The sequence below is a fragment of the Coturnix japonica genome, chromosome 1 (genome assembly GCF_001577835.2).
Source record: "Coturnix japonica isolate 7356 chromosome 1, Coturnix japonica 2.1, whole genome shotgun sequence".
NCBI classification, from domain to species: domain Eukaryota; kingdom Metazoa; phylum Chordata; class Aves; order Galliformes; family Phasianidae; genus Coturnix; species Coturnix japonica.
In genome coordinates this window covers 115,874,366-115,892,293 of record NC_029516.1, presented here as the reverse complement: position 1 = coordinate 115,892,293, position 17,928 = coordinate 115,874,366, and the positions used below count along the sequence as shown (strand labels likewise).

The 17,928-nt window shown below is 42.3% G+C and overlaps 1 protein-coding gene across 2 annotated transcripts in view; it reads right to left on the bottom strand.

The window, feature by feature from the left end:
• Positions 1 to 17,928, bottom strand: part of ZBED1 (zinc finger BED-type containing 1) — a 47,398-nt gene that overhangs the window by 16,445 nt on the left and 13,025 nt on the right. The window lies entirely within an intron of this gene.

The following is a 17,928-nucleotide window of genomic DNA, read 5'->3' as shown; positions in this document are numbered from 1 at the left end:
GGAGGGGTCAGAGTCTCAGTCCATATTCTCTAAACGGCACACGTTTTTTAGGATGGAGGGGAACAGGATGAAGATTTGACTATTTAGCACCAAGGAGTTCTGGAATGGGGACGGCTTCCCCTCCAGCCAAATGCTCCAACCACTGACCTATTATGCAAGAAGCACAATGTGCTGAATCCTCTTGCAGAGTTTTCTTAAATGCCCCTGCAGTGACAATTATATTTGTGCATCGGAGTACTTGGCGTATGTCCTGCTGTCAGGATGTGCCTGCTCTGCAAAGCCTGCAGCTGCCTGTGCTCCCCCCAGCACACCTGATCCCTATCAGGTAGGATCTGAGCACCTTCCCCTGCTGCTGCCCACCTGCAACATAGGGAAGACTAAGAAACTGAAGATACAGAAAGCAGAAAAAAGCAGATAATTCAGAATGAAGTAAAATCTACAAACACGTGTGCATGCAGACCGTACTTCTGCAGGAACCTCAGTATAATGCAGACAAAGTATATATACATGGGCTTTTGTTAAAAACAGTTTCTGCCACAAAATAGCAGATTCACTTAAATTTACAAGATCTGTGGGCAGAACAGAGCAGATGGGCTCCCAGGTGCACATTACCTTGCCTGTGACCTTAGACAGACAGAGCTATGACACTGCTACTCCTGGTCATGCTGATGGTGCAGCATCAGAGCTCACTGGTCCTACCTGTGCTGGCACTTTCCTGAAGACTGCTCTCATCGTATCATGGCCAACCAGCCAGAGGCAATTGGAGGGAGCCCTTAGGGCATGAGGAGCCTTGGCTCTGAGGACACCGGCTGTGCTGAACCCTACATGCCACAGACAAGTGGGAGACACAACACCACAACCCAGGTTTGAGCAAACAGCCAGGTGATGGAAAACATTAGGGTTTGGCTGTCGACTTTTGCAGGGCACAGGAATGACAAAGTGTCCAAGATTGTGCCATGCAGAAAGACTTGTGTGGTTGGGGCTGCTGTAAGGGAAGGCATCTGCTGCTGCCAAAATAATGCAATCAAGTGGTTTGAACTCTTCACACAGCTTGGGTTTCTGCCCTGCTCTGTCCATGTGTGTGTATTTCCCTTTGTATTCCCACTTTGCCTATTGATTCTTGGACTGGTGCTGATGCGTGTCATTTTTAGGAGCTGTGCTGCTTTTGCGCTCTGCTCTATGAACATCCTGGATTCCTTGTGCACTGCCCACCCATGGCACCCCACAGTGAGCAGGGGGACAGCAGTTCCTTTCCTTTTGTCAAAGGATGTCTGTGGTGTTTCAGACTGCCTGGCTCTATGCTGCTGCCGATAGGAAACAGCAGTGAGTAAAGAGACACGTAGCACCAGCTGCAGGGAAGATCATCAGACCAAAATATGAAGCAAATGCTGAGAAAAGGAAGTTATACAAACATCACGAAATAGAATTTGTAAGGAAGGCTAGAGATGGGTTGGCCTTTGGTTTAGCTCCACTGAAAAATGGCCCAGCTCCTTGGTAATACATGCCACAGTGCAGTGATGGGATGAAGATGAGCATCTCAATGTCAGCGTGGAGACATGTCCAGAGCCCTTGCTGCTACCTCTCCTTTGTATACCAAATGTTCTGGGAGCTGCTGAGGGCCGAGGGAATCCAGTCGTACTTCATGCCCACTCCGCCCTTGTCGTTCTTTGGTCCCTGCCCTGGCACAGCTGTCACTGCCACCTCTTCTCATCCTGTAGCACTCATTGCCTCTCCGTTCTTCTCGATTCCACTTCACTTTCTAATCACCCTGACAAACCTGTCTCTCTATCTGCCTACAATCACTGGATTCCCCGCTCTCTTGATCACACCTGCCTGTCAGTTGTCCAAAAGATTACGTATGTCTCATAATTTCCACTTACTTTAATAAATGAGTGGTTGCAGTGTTATATAACTTGTTTATGTTTGGCGTGTGCAGCAGTCATTGGATTTTGGCTATTCTATAGCATTACATTCATTTACTAAGCACAAAGCACAACTGTGTAAAAAGCCAGTGAGGCCAGGAGAAGAACAGTCACACAATGGGAGTATTAAAAAACATAAAAGGAAAAGATAAAAGAATGGAGAGGTCCTGCCATCCTTGAGGACAAGTTCACATGTGACACAGATCGGGTAAAAACAGACATCTGAAGAAAACAAAAAAGCCTTCTCATTTCTTGTCCTTAGGACGATCCATGTCCCTGTAAGCACTGAGCTTTGCTTTTTGCTCTTCAAATCATTTCTGTTGCTACAAAAGAAAACCATGATGCGATCAGAGTGCTGAATTGCTTTAAGAACCGCTGCAGAGGGGAGACACAGACCTTACACTTTCTTCTCTAACAGTTGCCTGTGATGAGCCATAAGATGTCCAAGAATTATACTTTGACCCACTAAAATATATGGACTAGAAATTATCTGATACAATTCATTCTGCTGATAGGAAGAATTTAAACACTGGAGAAAGCCAAGAGCTCATCAAGAGAGTTATTAAGAACACCCTTCCCGAATTACCTAAAGATGTCTGATCCCAATTATATAAATGACACTAGCCTTTAGTTTATTGAAAGGTAATAAACTATTCTTATTAGGCGTCATATATTATTTCTGATAGTGTGATTCCAAGTCCATTAAGGCAGCAATTTAGTTCAACATCATCATCGCATCCCAGTGTGCTGAGACAGAACAGAATGAAAGATCAGCCAGTTGAGAAAAAATCTGACATGGGAGACTTACAAGTAAGTAACAAATTGGTTACTGCTCACTGCACTGGCTGCTCCAGCCAGATAAATGACGCCGGGGTTCCCAGGAGGCATGATGGTTAGGAACAAGGCTTGTAAGATTCCTCACCACGCTAGATTTTGTATTGTGCCCCAACCTGCTGCTGCTGTTTGAGTAATACCAGCTTCTTGTATGCAGTGTTTAAGTATATTTTTAAGTGCCGACATGACATCATAAAATGACATAGGTGCTTCACATGCCTAAGAAGCTTTCAGAACTAAGATTTAAGCCTGTTTCGTAACGAGTCTTTTTCATCTAATAAAAGGCCTTAATCCAAACCAATCGATAACTGAACAGTTACAATCTTAAAAGCTACTTCTTAAAATGAGGTTGCTTTTTTAATTTCTTTTTCCTCAGAACTTGCAGAAGAACATCACACAGTGATCCACTCCATGTCACACTGACTGTTAATTGATACATTCTGGTTAAGCTTCTTTACCACTGCATAACATTTCATTCCAAAATCCCAGCAGGAAGATGTGCTTCTGCTCTCTGACTTCGCTTCAAAGTGGATTTATAGATGGTCTACATCACTAAACTACAGAATTTATATAACATTGCTTAATGATAAAAGAAATAATTAAAAAGGCATATATCGTAACTGTATATGCACATTTATGTGTACAGACAGACAAAATGACATTCAGAAATGTCATTAACCTTGCAGGAGAGGTGTGGCATTTCCTGCACCCAGGACAATATGGAAGTGTTCAAATGGGGTGGCTGATGCTATTACTTATTTCCTCAAAAGAGCACGGATTTTTATCCAGTGCACTACACTGAAGTCTTTTTCTCAAGGAGGAATCAAGGTAAAAACCTGTTTCTCTTTACTAAATTCTGCATCTGACTTTCCTTGCTGTCTTGTTTCTCACATCAATCATGCCCTTGTTCTGCATTGTCTTTCCACAAGCTGTTTACAGTATGCCATCAATAGCAATCAAGGATCTGATTCTATCTCTCCTGTTACTGTTGATTAAATAGAAAGAGTAAAAACAAGAGAACCTGCTTGCTTAATCAGAATAGAGTTTATTTACACACAGGAGCATACATTTGCCTGTAGTCAGGCCCAAAGAAATTGCTGCTCTCACGTACAGGTTTAGTTTTGCCCTCTATTCAATCATTAACTCTTTCCGTTCTAATCAAGGGGTTCATTTAAATGGTGATGTTACAAAGGAAAGCTTTACTCAGCTTCAGAAATGCATGTGGATGAACTTGTGTGCTGCAGCTCTGGGAAGACACTGAGCACTGAACAGCCACATCACGTGAGATCCAAGATCAGCACAGATCCATACACAGCCATTAAGATGACCAGCACCTGATTTCTTAAAGGGAAATTTATCGTCTTCTTCCTAGACAGTTTCCTACCTGGTAAATTCTACCTTGTTTCTCAATCTTCACTTATTATACTGATATTTAATAATGATCACTGGACTAAAATTCTGAAGCTGCAATATCCGTTGTTTTGCCTTACTGCTATTAACGGTCTCTTCAGATGTAGCAGGCATAACTACTTAAATTAAATTTGAGTTACACTCATTCTCTTTGAGTTGTGCTGCATTTCACAGTCTAACCCCACACCTCTCTTTTCCATCTCTTCAGAGGGAGTTCACAAAACACCACAGTGTGTCACGATTCCTTTAGATACTCCTTGTTCAAAGCATGTGAGTGTCAAAGAATTGTTAATGCTGGTTGGAAAAGACTACTAAGATCATCTAATCCAACTGTAGTTGACCAAACCAGACCAATCTAGTCCAAGTCTCAATGTAACAAAGACTGCTGCACAGAAAGCAGTGCTGATGCAGAAGACATCTCGTATATTTAAAGCACTAAGCAAACTATGTTTGTGTTAAGACCTGCACAGAGCTGGTTGGCCCCATGGCTTTCTTCTCTGCCCCAAGCAGGACTGCTAGCCATGTGAAGACATGGGTGGTGATGACCATACCAGTGTGAGGGACTTGGTGCACCTCTCTAGGGGAGAGACAGGATAAGCACATCTGGTGGACCTGGATCAGGACCAAGAGCAGTCTACTGCCTGCATTGGCTTGGGTAACATTTGCCAATGTTACCAACCCAAGCATTTTATTGACGGGTGCTTATGCTGGGACCGCATCCTCTACTCCCTGATTAGATCCCCGCTCTGCTGAGGGCACTCTGTAAGTCATCTTTGTTCTGCACCTCCCTTTTTTCAGGTCACTATTCCATGACACTTGGGAGAAAAAGAATAAAGAAAAAAAAACAAGGTTTTGCAACGAGTCCTTGAAACTTTTTAAATGTAAAGCTTGGTTGCAACCCAGACCTTTTCTCTTTAATTATCTGCCACTGCTGCTTGGAATTTTCAGAGCCGTTCGAGCCCTGTAATAACTTGTTTGATTTATAGTCATAATGATTTATTCCAGCTGGGGGAAAACCACACTGATTACTTCTCCCTTGCTTTTGCTGAGTCATTCTGCATGCTCACATTAGTTATTACAATGGGTTTCTAAAAAGACATAATACCAGTCATCGTAATGTTCTGAAAGCAAAGCCTTGATGTACATACACACAGTTAGACATCCTGCAGAATGTATCATAAGGGAAACTGAACCCACCTTTGCAGTGTGCAGATACTTCAGGTTTTTCCAAGCAAAACATTTTTGCCATACTCCTAGAATCAGACGTGCTCTCTGTTGTTTTCTTGCTCACCTGAAGCTACCATTTCATTTTATATTCTGTGCGCTGCTGCAGTGTGTTACCTTGTTTGCTTTTCTTTGCTGTGTTCTAGGCTGAGATGGTTTCAGTGCTTTTTCCTCTACAAACCTCAACGCTTCTTTTTCTGATCATTGTGCTGGATTGTTGGTGCTACTTAATACATACATTTTGTGTTGTTTTTTAACTCCCAGACCAACTAGTTTCCACCTATATATCCTGAAGCACTTCCAATAGAAAGCACAGCCATTTTATATACGGTTGCTTTGCCTCCTGTAAATGAAATCATTCACCCCTTCGCAGAGGGTCCATCACATCATTCTTAGTACTCAACATGAAGTAATATTTTACTGCTTCCAGACCTCTTGCACAAAGGGGATCTTTGCTTTTCTTTCAGTATCTGCAATCAGTATCAATGCTGTTCTGCACTGTATCTGCAGAATAAATAATTTTACCTTCATTTAAGCTTGCTACTCATCAGTGGAACACCACTAGCTTAAAATTTATTACAAATCTTCTAGAGAGACTGTAGATTTTACTACCCCGAAGATACATCTCTTGATAGCCTGCAGCCACTAATCACAAGCTGATCTAGATTCTATCATCTATCTAGTCATTTACTGTATTGTTTTCTTACCTCTGTGAGCTCTCTTCAGAGCTTTTGTTCCTATTTATTTCCCTCGCACTTAGCATCCTTACCAGCCTTCTCTGTGGGGTCTCCTCAGGGCAGGTGGGACTGCTGTTCTGCAAAGCAGAGAAAAGTCTCTTCATTTAATGATACTGATTTATTTGCAAACTTTAAGGCTTTGCCTACTTGACAGCATCTTTCTGATTTACACACCGTTGAAAATATTCACATCCAAGAAACATCTAGAAGCAAATATATCTATTAAGATCAGTGAAAATTATATGACAATACCCCTCTGGAAAAACTAGTAGAGTCAGCAAACAGACTTTGGCTTCCTGACAGCAATCTCAATTTTCTGACTTCTTTTTTCCCCCTGAGATTCTTCCAGTTCTTTCAGTGTATTTCTTCACCTCCTAATTTTGTGAAAGACACCATTGCTGTCTCCTGCATCCTTAACACCTACAGATTCCAATCAAAATATCAGCAATGAGGATGGATGTCTGCTGTCAGGCCTTTCTTTGTTTCAAAGCAGCACAGAAGGCAAAACTCCATGAATCATTTTCCTTCCATTGGTGTGGCCGAGTGACAGGAGAAACTATAGCTTTGAAATGAAGTCCCATCTCTACCTGTCACTATCTGTGTCCCTGTGCCACAAAAGAAGATGAGAGGGGCTGTACAAAGTGCCACTGTGACCATGTGTTCTGGTGCTATAGGAAGGATGCACGCCTGCTGGCATATACAGCAGCCGATACCTGCAAGAGATGTATGTGAAGTGCACAAGCTGAGAACATTCTCTGCTAACTCACTGAAGACAAGACTCAAAGCCTAGCAAAAATACGAGACACATCTCTGTAGGCTTTGGATCTCTTCGGATGCCTTTCTGCAGAATGAAAAGAAAGGGCCGAACAGTGAATATCTTTGTAAGTGAAGGCTGGGGAGGGAGGCTGGGCTGGAAATACTCAGCACCTCTTTGTGATTTGCACAAACAGCAAACAAAACAGAAGCTATGTTCTACATTTATTGTAACAAAAGGGCTTTGTTTCTATACAGTGGTCTCTAAGGGATTTGGGCATGATCTTCCACCTTCTGAATCCTCACGGTCCTTCCTGGTGTCCTGACCTCCCTGCATACAGCTGGGGTGGACTTCATGAGAATGAAAAGAAAGAAGCTGTAACTAAAATGTAAATGCTGCACAAGATGCCTCTTCTATTCCATCAGCAATGTCTGCAACACCGCCTTTGAGTCTCAGATTTAATTACTACTGATAGTCCTTCAAGTGTTACAGTCCCACTGCAGCAAAGCCATGGTTTTTCTGGGAAAGTGACTTCAGAAACAGAAAGAAAGAAATAAAAAATATCATGTGATTCCATATAACCGCAGGCAGATTATATCCTCAATTACACTTATACAACTCTATTAAGTAGCAGTGGGGTTGCACAGGTGTAACTGGAAGCACGACTGCCCTCACAATCTGAAACACCACAGGGCAGAAGCAAGAACATGTCACCAATCTCCATAGCCCCAGCCGAGCTGGCAGGCACAACTACAGCACCACAAAAATGCACCAGATGTCTGCTTTCTGCCTTCAACATCTCAGCTCTGACCTGGGAACATGACTAGTGACTATCCCTGGACGTAGGTGATTCTGATTCTATGTTAATACAGATGAGAAAAAAAAAAAAAAAGAAAAAGAAAAAGATTTGAGCTTATTCTTGAATTGTAAATGGGAAATGTTACAAATTTCCGTATCTGTTTTTGTTTGCACATCAGTGGTCTTTTTTTCTCCACGCTCATAGCCTAACCAATGAGGAACATGTAAAACAAATGTTAGCGTGTAAAATTAGAGACACTCTGCTAAGATGTGGCTGCTGAGATGTGTGATGTTCAAAACAATGGAGCATAAGATTTAAATAACTGAAAGCTATTTTAGAGTAAATGTGACTTGTTTCAGTGGTGTACACAAGAAGAAAATAAAATTAAGGAAAATTGCTCAAATGGAAAGCGTTTAAGATATGAATATCAACAGACTACACCATGTGGGCTTGCACTTTGCAGCCGCCATTGCTCTGTCTGCCTTCACAGCTGGTAAGAACTTCTGTGTTCCAACATTTCAAGGTTTGTTTTCATGCTGAATCAGAATCAAAATCTCAAAATCCTCTCAGAGAAAATTCTGAAAACAATTACTGCTCTTAGATATTAAATATAGGTAGTATCAAAATACCGTCCTACATATCACAGAAGTACAGAACGACCCGGGTTGGAAGGGACCTCAAGGATCATGTAGTTCCAACCCCCCTGCCTGGCAGGGCCACCAAACATACACCTTTACTAGATCAGGTTGCCCAGGGCCCCGTCCAACCTGGTCTTGAACACCTCCAAGGATGGGGCATCCACAACCTCCCTGGGCAGCCTGTTCCAGGGCCTAACCACTCTCCTAGTGAAGAACTTCCCCCTAACATCCAACCTAAATCTTCCTCTTTCAACTTAAAACCATATATCATATATCATATCAGTCTCCACAGCATCTAACAGGAGCACATTGTAATATTTAATTTGGTATTCTAATATGATTACAAAGTCAACATGAAAGGAATGGGAAAATTAAACACCTCAATTCACAAAGCGGAATATTTGGATGATGAACACAGATGTTGGGTGAGATTTTCAGTGCTGTGGAAATGTTTGCATTTTGAAAAGAAAAAAAAAAAAAAGAAATTACTTGCTAGCAGCAAACTTTCTCACCCAATATTATTTTACTAGCTAAGTTTTCACACCTCTCATCCCTTCTTCTCTCAGACTGTATCCTGATAAAGTAGTTTGTCTTTCCTCCCTTCCTCCCTTCCTCCCTTATTCCCTCCTTTCCTTCCTTCCTTCCTTTCCTTCCTTCCTTCCTTCCTTCCTTCCTTCCTTCCTTCCTTCCTTCCCTTCCTTCCTTCCTTCCTTCCTTCCTTCCTTCCTTCCTTCCTTCCTTCCTTCCTTCCTTCCTTCCTTCCTTCCTTCCTTCCTTCCTTCCTTCCTTCCTTCCTTCCTTCCTTCCTTCCTTCCTTCCTTCCTTCCTTCCTTCTTCCTTCCTTCCTTCCTTCCTTCCTTCCTTCCTTCCTTCCTTCCTTTCCAGCAGTGTGATGAGAGAGAAGCTTTATTACAAAATAAAGTGTTGTTGATTCCTGAAAATGCAATGCCTGCACATGGGAATGCAAGTAGAGGGTACACCTTCACTGGTGCTGCCATCCAGACCATGGAGTGGTCTACAAGCCAGGTGACCAGTTAGGACTGGGCTTTTCTGAAAGCATTTGCAGATCATAATATGTAAGAAAGGTGGTTAAGAAGACATAGAAACACATGTGCTTTATGGCAGAACTCAGTGTAAGACAAGGTGGTGCACCGTGCCATCTACCTGTATGAGCAATGCTGAACCTCAGAGAGGTAAAGAGGTAGAGAAGCACTACTGCATCCCTGCCACATGTCTGGAACCCCTTCATCTGCTTCTGCATGTCAGGGAGCTGAGCGTTAAGTGGGATGACTCCTGTGCTGTGCTTGAGGGAGGTGCCCCATTAGGATGACTCCCTCTCCTAGACACACTTGTGAATGCCTACCTCACTGAAAACTCAAGCTGATGCTCAGAATATTCTGCTGCTTCTGTTCTGACAGACAGCAACATTGAAAACTTCACAGGAAGGAAAGAGAAATGCTGTGTGGCAGCCAAGTGCACATTACCCAATAGCGTGAACTGCAGCATGCCCTACACTGAAGGTGAGGTGCCCTGCAATGTTGTGCCCGAGATCCTTCATTCCATTTTGTGACAAAATGGGGGATTTCAGCAGGCTGGCCTCCAAGCCAGACACACAAACTTCGGGCTGCAATATTTCAATACCTCAGAAAACAAGCTCTATTAATCTTTCTCAATATAAAATAAACATCTTTCTCAAGTCTTTTTATACCTTTTTTTGGGTGCTGTGTTCTTAGGAAGCAGCAGTGACCAGAACAGACTGGCTTCTGAGAATGAGGACGTTATTTCTATGGTGCCATTTTAATATTCTAAGAATTAAGAGTCTAAACAATTAATCTCCACAGTGAACAGTCTCAAAAGCATGGTACTGTCAAACAGTACTGGGAAATGGCTAAGAGAAGGCCCGATCCTTCTCGTACTGCTGTCAGTGGGAATTCTGCCAAGCAAGCTCAGCATGAGTGGGTTGAGCCCAAAGTAATCAGTTACACAGACGAGTAACTGAAAAGCCCTTAATTATAGCATGATGATTGAGTATTATTACAGTCATGAGACACCGACATCTTCTGGAACCAAAGTGAAGAAAAGGAACGTATCAAGAGCATCCCTGCTCTGAGCTGTGCCCTGGCGGGGCCTTCTGCCAGGCAATGTTGGCAGGCCACCACAGCTGTCCTCGTCTGGGCCACGGCCTGACGTGCACAGTGAAAGCAACACAGGCATCCTGCCCAAAGCTCCTCTCAGCCTGTGAAGGCCACGCAGTTTGCTAAGCAAAAAGGATCTGACGGCCCATGGGCAGTCATAGGCACTGCGAGGATCTCCATGGGCCTCCATGCAGCATCCACTGTCGGGAAGATGCACAGCTTCCCTTCAAGGAAGCTGCAGTGGTGACAAAGGGAAAACACACCCACTGCAAGTTTTAGGTACATTTTGTGGGGGATTTTTATTTCTTTTCAATGTGTTACTTACAAAACAAATTTTTATGCTGTATTTTAATTTAATTTCCACATTTGCGTTTTGCTTATGCTTCTTATCTGAAATAAACTGAGACTCTCCCACTGCTTCCTGCCTGAAAATGTTCTTTCTGGATGCAGCTTTGATCTCCCTGTCATGATATGTGTTGTCAGTCTTTGTCTCCTCCTGAAATTACCATTAAAATGGTACGCTAGCAAGCAGTCTCATTTGTAACAGTGGGGGATTCTGAAATATTTTCAGTTATTCTCATAATAGCAGTCGGTAATTTCCTGAAGCTATGCGTTCTGATTAAGTATTTTCTTTCTTTCCACAGTCCTCCGAAGCAGTAGTAAGAAATCACTGCTATTTCATTTTAACCTCTCAAGAGATGAGCAAAAATCAGTTGCCTGGAAAGCAGAAGTACCACTGCCCTTATTAAAAGGTCAGACAAAAACATGCTGAAAACTTTTGGGGTATTTGTACAAAGTGATGATTTATGACTCAGAGTTGCTTGCTGCACGAAGGAGTTTTTATGTGACCATGTGCATTTTGCTATCATATACTTAGTGCCATTTACAGGAGAAGAGGATCTGTATTCCTCAGACAAGCATTCTGACATTCCAAAAAGATAACAGCTACCTCTCTGCTTAAATAATATGCCTGGGAATTCATTTGTCATTGGTTGTAGAAATGTCAGACTGCCAAATTAAGTGATAGAAGAATTAAATTCTTTTCACTCTTTGACTGTGTGCTAAAATACCCAACAAAGTAAAAGCTATTGTTCTTATTTTCTAAGGGCAACTACTGCGTTTGGTAATATCTTCCATGCAAATCCATAACACAATATACTTATTATTCCTGAATATTCCACCTACTCTAACCAGTGCTATGCTTCAGTTCTCAGGACTGCAGTTCATGTTCCATCTCAGACAGCAAATACTCTGCACCTTTCAGTCGGATGGCTACATTTCTGGGGTGCTGCAAACTCAGACAATGAGAATGCAAGTTTGATTTAATTCAGAAACCTGTGGAACGAAGAGTTCATTCTGGATGTGGACTTTGTGCAAAGCCAAGGGTGGGAGGGATTGTGTGTTTTACACAGAGAGGCTTGTCATGCCTACAGCATTTACACTGTGAAAGTACAGTAACTACAGGGCTATTGATGTTTTTAAGGCATTGGGAAGGGGTGGAGCCACATCTGCCTTTCTTGTGATTTGAAAGGGAGGTAAAATCTCTGGGAAAATCAAGAGAGAGCACCTCTACCACACAGAGTAGAAAGATGTTCTGTCAGCCACAAAGTGTGCCAGAAGGCATTGCTGCAATCTGCATTTCCTACAGCATAACCAAAAATATCTCTTAGATCAAGTTTTCACACTGCTACCCATACCCTGTAGGAGATCACTCTGGATTGGCAATCAGGACAAAACAAAATGCTTCCCGCTTCCTGATGCCGTATAGGCACAGTAAGTAAGTAAGTGGATCACTTAATGTGGAGAGAGAAAGAAGCTTCCTAGATCCATCAAATTCTCAACCTCTTCTGCCCTGTGTCCAAATCCAAGTTGTCCCCTCTTCACAACAGTACATTGGTCCAGGTACTCCCTGATGACCTGAGACAGTCAGCCTGTGAGCTTCTTCTGTCTCACACATCTCAGCACAGGCAGGGAGTTAACGCAGGCCTGGGTCCTGCAGGGAGTTCAGATGGGCCACCACCTTTCGAGCTGGACATTGAGCAGGTTCAACATCCCTCCTGCAAAGACTTATGGGCAGGGGCAGAGCACTGGTAACTGATCCAGGACTCACAGAGGCTTTGAGAACTTCCACAGAAGTGTTTGCACTATTATTCTTTCCCTCCAGACTCATCAGGTCAGCTGCCACTTCATGCCCATGCCCATGTCAGTTTTGAGACATGCACTGAATTTCTCCAAAGATTATGCTGCCATTAAAGATTAGGAAAATTTAAATATACTCGGCTAATCTTCCTTCCATATTAGCCCTTGCTTATTCTAAAGCTGTGTTGCCATAGCTGAATATTACTCGCAGTGTCTAAATATTTGGAAGTAAAAACTACTATTTTCTTCAGTAGTCTAATGAAGTAAGGCATAAGATAAAACTTGATTTTAATTATAAGGTGTCCTTCCTCTTAGTCTGCCTGCCTTCCCTGTTTTACATGCCAACAGCAACTGCTTGATTTGACTTGAAGTACAACTGAGCTGCCATCCTGAAGTAGCAGATGAATCATTCTGATATCTGATAACTCAAATAAAGGCAGCTCTCTACAGGAGCAAATGTCAGTCTCCATAGCTTAACAAGCTTATCTAAGCAAATGCATTGAGCGAGGACACGCTCACATTGAAAAGCTGACCGCTGATGGTGGGATTTTCAGCATTCTGCTAAACGACCGAGTAGGCAATGATATTCCTGCTTCTGAGCAGGGCTTCAGTAAACAGCTTTTACCTGAGGAAATCAAGAATGGCACGAATATGCTCCACTGCAAAAGTTCTCAATGACACAATCCCCAAAAACACACGGTATTCCTCAGATAGCGGGTGCTCCTCAGTAGGTCACCATGGGGCAGAGAGCTGAGCATAACCCACACCATGCTGCAGTGATCCTCTTTGCAGAGTGAACCCATGCACTGACTTGTCTTGATTACACGTTGCATCCAGATGTTCAGCTACTTCAAGGAAGTGCCGCTTTTAAGTGGTTTTGCTTTTTGTGGCCAGAGCCATCATTCAAAGAGGCACTTTGCTCATGCCTAGACTTCGACAGTCTGCCCAAGCCATCTCCCTAAGGCCAGGACTTCACTGACCACCTTGAGCAGAGCACAGATGTGTTCCCTCGGAGGGCAGCTCTTCTGTGGGGCAGCATCTCCCTCTGGAGGCCCTACTGGGCACCTGCTCCTCTCACCCATCCCGGGTCTCCTTGCAGCAGCTGGCTTGTCTGGGCAGCCAAAACCCAAGGGAAGCTGGATGTCTGTCATAGGGAGGGCCCACATTTCACCATCACCTGAACGTCAGGCTGGGTAAGTCTTCATTTCAGTGCAACAGGATTAGCTGTCATCTACTCTGAGCGTTAGAGAAACATACAAACAGCAGGTAGGGAGAACTTTGCTGTTGACTTGCTTAGTGCATCCTATGTTAAAGCCTCATCATTTTTTCTCTGTGTGAATTTTTATTTCAGAAATTAGGAGGCAAAAAGGAAGTATGTGCCATATTCTCACATCCATGCCTGGCTTCCGACAGTCTTCTGCTGACTTTTGTGGGACTATGCAATGTACAACAGGAAACTTGCTCCACTGCCCTCTACAGACACTTGCAGTGGTATTTCAGTTGCTAAATGTCTTAAAAGCCTTGTCCTTTTTTCTGTTCTTTACACCTTTTGAGGCAGATCTCCATTGCAGCCAGGTACATGGGTACGAAGACAATGCCGTGGTCTTATCAACGTCTTCAAAAAACTGCCTTTCTAGAACTGTGGACACTGATTTATAAAGCCCAAGTCCTGGAGGCTTTGGTTATGGTCCCCGTAGCAGTCACAGTTACTCTAAGCACCTTTGTCTTTCTGTTCTGGGCTTGTGTAATGTCATTTGTACAAGCTGATAGTCAAAGATCTTTCATTTTCTCTGAGCCAGACAGCTATCTTAGCAGCAAGTAATGTTGATGGTTGTGACTTTTCTGGGGTTGAGATTAAAGTCCTGTAGGCAAGTGGGCTCCCTGGGGATCTATTTTGTTTGTCTAGTCATGCAGTGATGTTAAGTCATTATTATTTTTTGTTCCCAAGTCATTCCATGCTCTTATCACTTGCCACCTCTACAGAGATGCTGTTATTGACACATTCCACTAGAAGGTATGAGACACTTGATTATGCTTGCCTTTTTATTTTGTTTAATCACCAAGCTACCACTGATGCACAACGGCTATCTAAAACAGTCACAGCTCAGGCACTGCATCTTTCCATTTTGCAATTTTCATCGGTGCCAAAGGATGATAACTGCACTAGACAGTGTGAATAACCTGGCTTTTTGACTGCTTCACAGAATACTATAGAGGATAGTTTTCACTTCTCCCAGAGTCCAATCTACTATACCAGCTTGAGATATTGATTGCTTGGAAATGTTTATTTCCACTCTGTGTGAACTTCAGGAGTTGACAAACTCTGCATTTAAAGGTAGCTGAAGTTTTCCCATCAGTGCTGCTAATGGACATACAGCATGAAAAGCTGTGTACTTACACACCTCTCCAAAGAATAACAGGCAGCCTCCTCCTTTCGATGTTAAATTCAGACCGTTTCGTAGAACTCAGCTCCTGTGAGTTATCTCACTGTTGCAGAACTGTGTCACATTTGCCCAAACCTCAATCAGATATAATCTGAGAAGGTTTTAACTGACTTCATCAGGTCTAGGACTCATTTAGCTGACTTTGATTAGCCTAAGAGTAACATCTCCAAGCTGTTTAGCTGATGGAGAGTGGCAGACTTTTCTAGATAGTGACCCAAAGCAGATAAATTAGATGATCACAACAGACCTCCTGTTCTCATTCAAAATAGATGGTAGGAGGAGTGGCCTTCCTAAAAACAGTCTTTATGAATCTCACATCAGAGATCCACTGGAAGAATACTCTGAACATTATTAGAGATGAAACAAAATTAAATGCTACAAAATTAGACTTGCAAATAGGGAGAGAAAAAATTGCAACATATATCCTCTTTTTTTTTTTTAAATCAATTCTTATTACCACTGTGTAGGCAACGAAGTCTACCACAGACCAAGGAAATAAAAGACTGAGTATATCCATGTCCAGAGCAATCTGTAATCAAAGCAGGACACAAATGATACGTTACACAAAGTATGGCCTGTAATTTCTCTCGAGATATTTCACTGATAATGTGCCTGTCCCTTTTCTAACACCTGTCACATCTTTATACAGGCCTCCAGTAAGCAGCTTGTCACTTTTGGTACCTGAATCCTATCTTTTCTGCAGCATCATGTTTTGTGATGCACGGTATCAAATGTTTTTTACACTCCGGACATACTTAATCTGTAGTAACAGTTTGTGATATCTTCAGAAAATGTGACTGCATTATCTGTCCTGATTTTTCTTTTTGTAAATTCCCATGTGTGCCAGTTGCCATTCCTTCTGACTTCAGGTATTCAAGGACAACCCTTTCTACCACATACTATTTTTCTGTAATTAGATAACTTGTTATAATTGCTAGACAATTCTCTTATTACTCAATAACCCCACTTCTTTCCTCTTTTTGCTGGACCGTGTAAAAATTGCATTTAAATCCTCAATAATTTGCTGTCCATTCCTGTTCTTTTTTTCTGCCTGATGCTCTGGGATGCCTGAAGCATCTTGACATTGTTTGGCATCAGTTTCTTTTGAAGTTCACTGAGATTTGCGTGACTATTTCCCCTCTTCGTCTTCTCACAGCTGCACCCACAGAATATTGTACATCTGTAAGAAGCTAAAATAAAGTCATTTGGTGGAATGACAGCTATCCAAAAGGCACTTCCTTGTCTCTACCATTTGGCCACACTTAGTGAATAGATAGATAGATAGGTAGATAGATAGATAGATAGATAGATAGATAGATAGATAGATAGATAGACAGACAGACAGACAGACAGATAGATAAAATAATCACTGAAATATGTTATCTGATAACTGCAAGAGAAATAAATTGTATAACATGATGAAAAAGAATCAGAGGAAAATCTTCAGCTAATGTGAGTTGTTGGCAAATATTCAAATGCTTTGTAAATTACAGCTACGGGCTCATCCAGAAAAGAATTACAGTGTTATCTGTATCTCTGAAGATAGAAATTCCCAAATTATAAGACTGAAAATATTAAAATTGTAATACTTTCCTGATACAAATCTTAATTAAATTAGATTTTTGCAGCTACTTTCTCCGCATGCATTTCTCAAGTTAAATATATTTCTGAATGTCAGATGCTACTGGATAGGGAGCAGTCATCAAACAGGCTCCTAAAATAACCATGATGAGGGGCTTCGGTCATCGTGAGACAGAGTTTAAAGATGACGTTTCTGGAGAACATCACTGACTGCTTCATACAGCATAAAGGAAAAGCCTACAAAAACACGGGAAAATCACTTTCTTAGTTTCAGTCCTAAGCAACACTCTTCTGTAGTTCAAAGCTATTTAGAGCATGAAACACAGCTGAAGTTTTTGAAAAAATCTGTGACTGCTGAAAGACATCTGTATTTTTGTGACCGGTATCCCTAGTAAATGGATAGTAAATCCCTAGTAAATAGGCTGGAGCATGCTAGGAGGGCTTCTGGACTGCATCCCGTGCTGCAGGGTGTCCAGAAAAGGCCCCACCATGCTTACCATATCTGTCATCATAAAGCTATCAGGACTAAGATGTCACGCATCAATCAGGAGGCCTTGTTACAATGGCTGCCTGTTCATGGCCAGTGCCATGGCCCCAGCTGGGCCGCCCTAGAGCTCCTCCTTCATTCTGCTTAGTGTCCACCCACACTGCAGCTCCTTATGCCTCTTTCTGTTTTCTCCCATTCCCTATTTCAGTGGGAGGAAGGCAGACACCTTGATGTACATGCTGGAAATTCAGTGGAGCTGGGCTAAATGTTGACCTGAGTGAGTGAGGAGAGGAACGAGTGGAGCAACCCCATTTACTGATATCTCTGCACTGACAGAGATAGAGTAGACCACTCTGATTCTCTGGCTTTGTCACCTCAGAACGGCTCTCTAAAGTAGTGTGTCTCTTTTACCACCTCAGCAATCCTCCTTGGGTTCTTCCATCCAACCCTCCTGTTCCAGACTTTAATACAGTATTGAGTATTCTACTGTATCAGCCTCTCGACTGCTATTAGTTCACTAGTTTGTGAAAACATCCTTTGAAAAGATTTCAGTGGGTATTTTCAATGGTTACAAATGAGTTGTGGACAAGAAGGGAGGGGGATGGAGTATACATCCTCAAATCATTCTTTTTTCCCACTAAAAGGAGACCAAAGTTAGGTGTTGTAACCCTATGTTTTGGAACGGACAGTTCAATAAGTTCCAATGAAATGGTGTTAGAGGATAGATGTATGTTCAAGCATAAATATTTTCCGTCACATTTCTATATGTTTTGGTGGGCTTTTTTTGTACAAAAACATTAATGCATAGAAAGTTGTTTTCCACG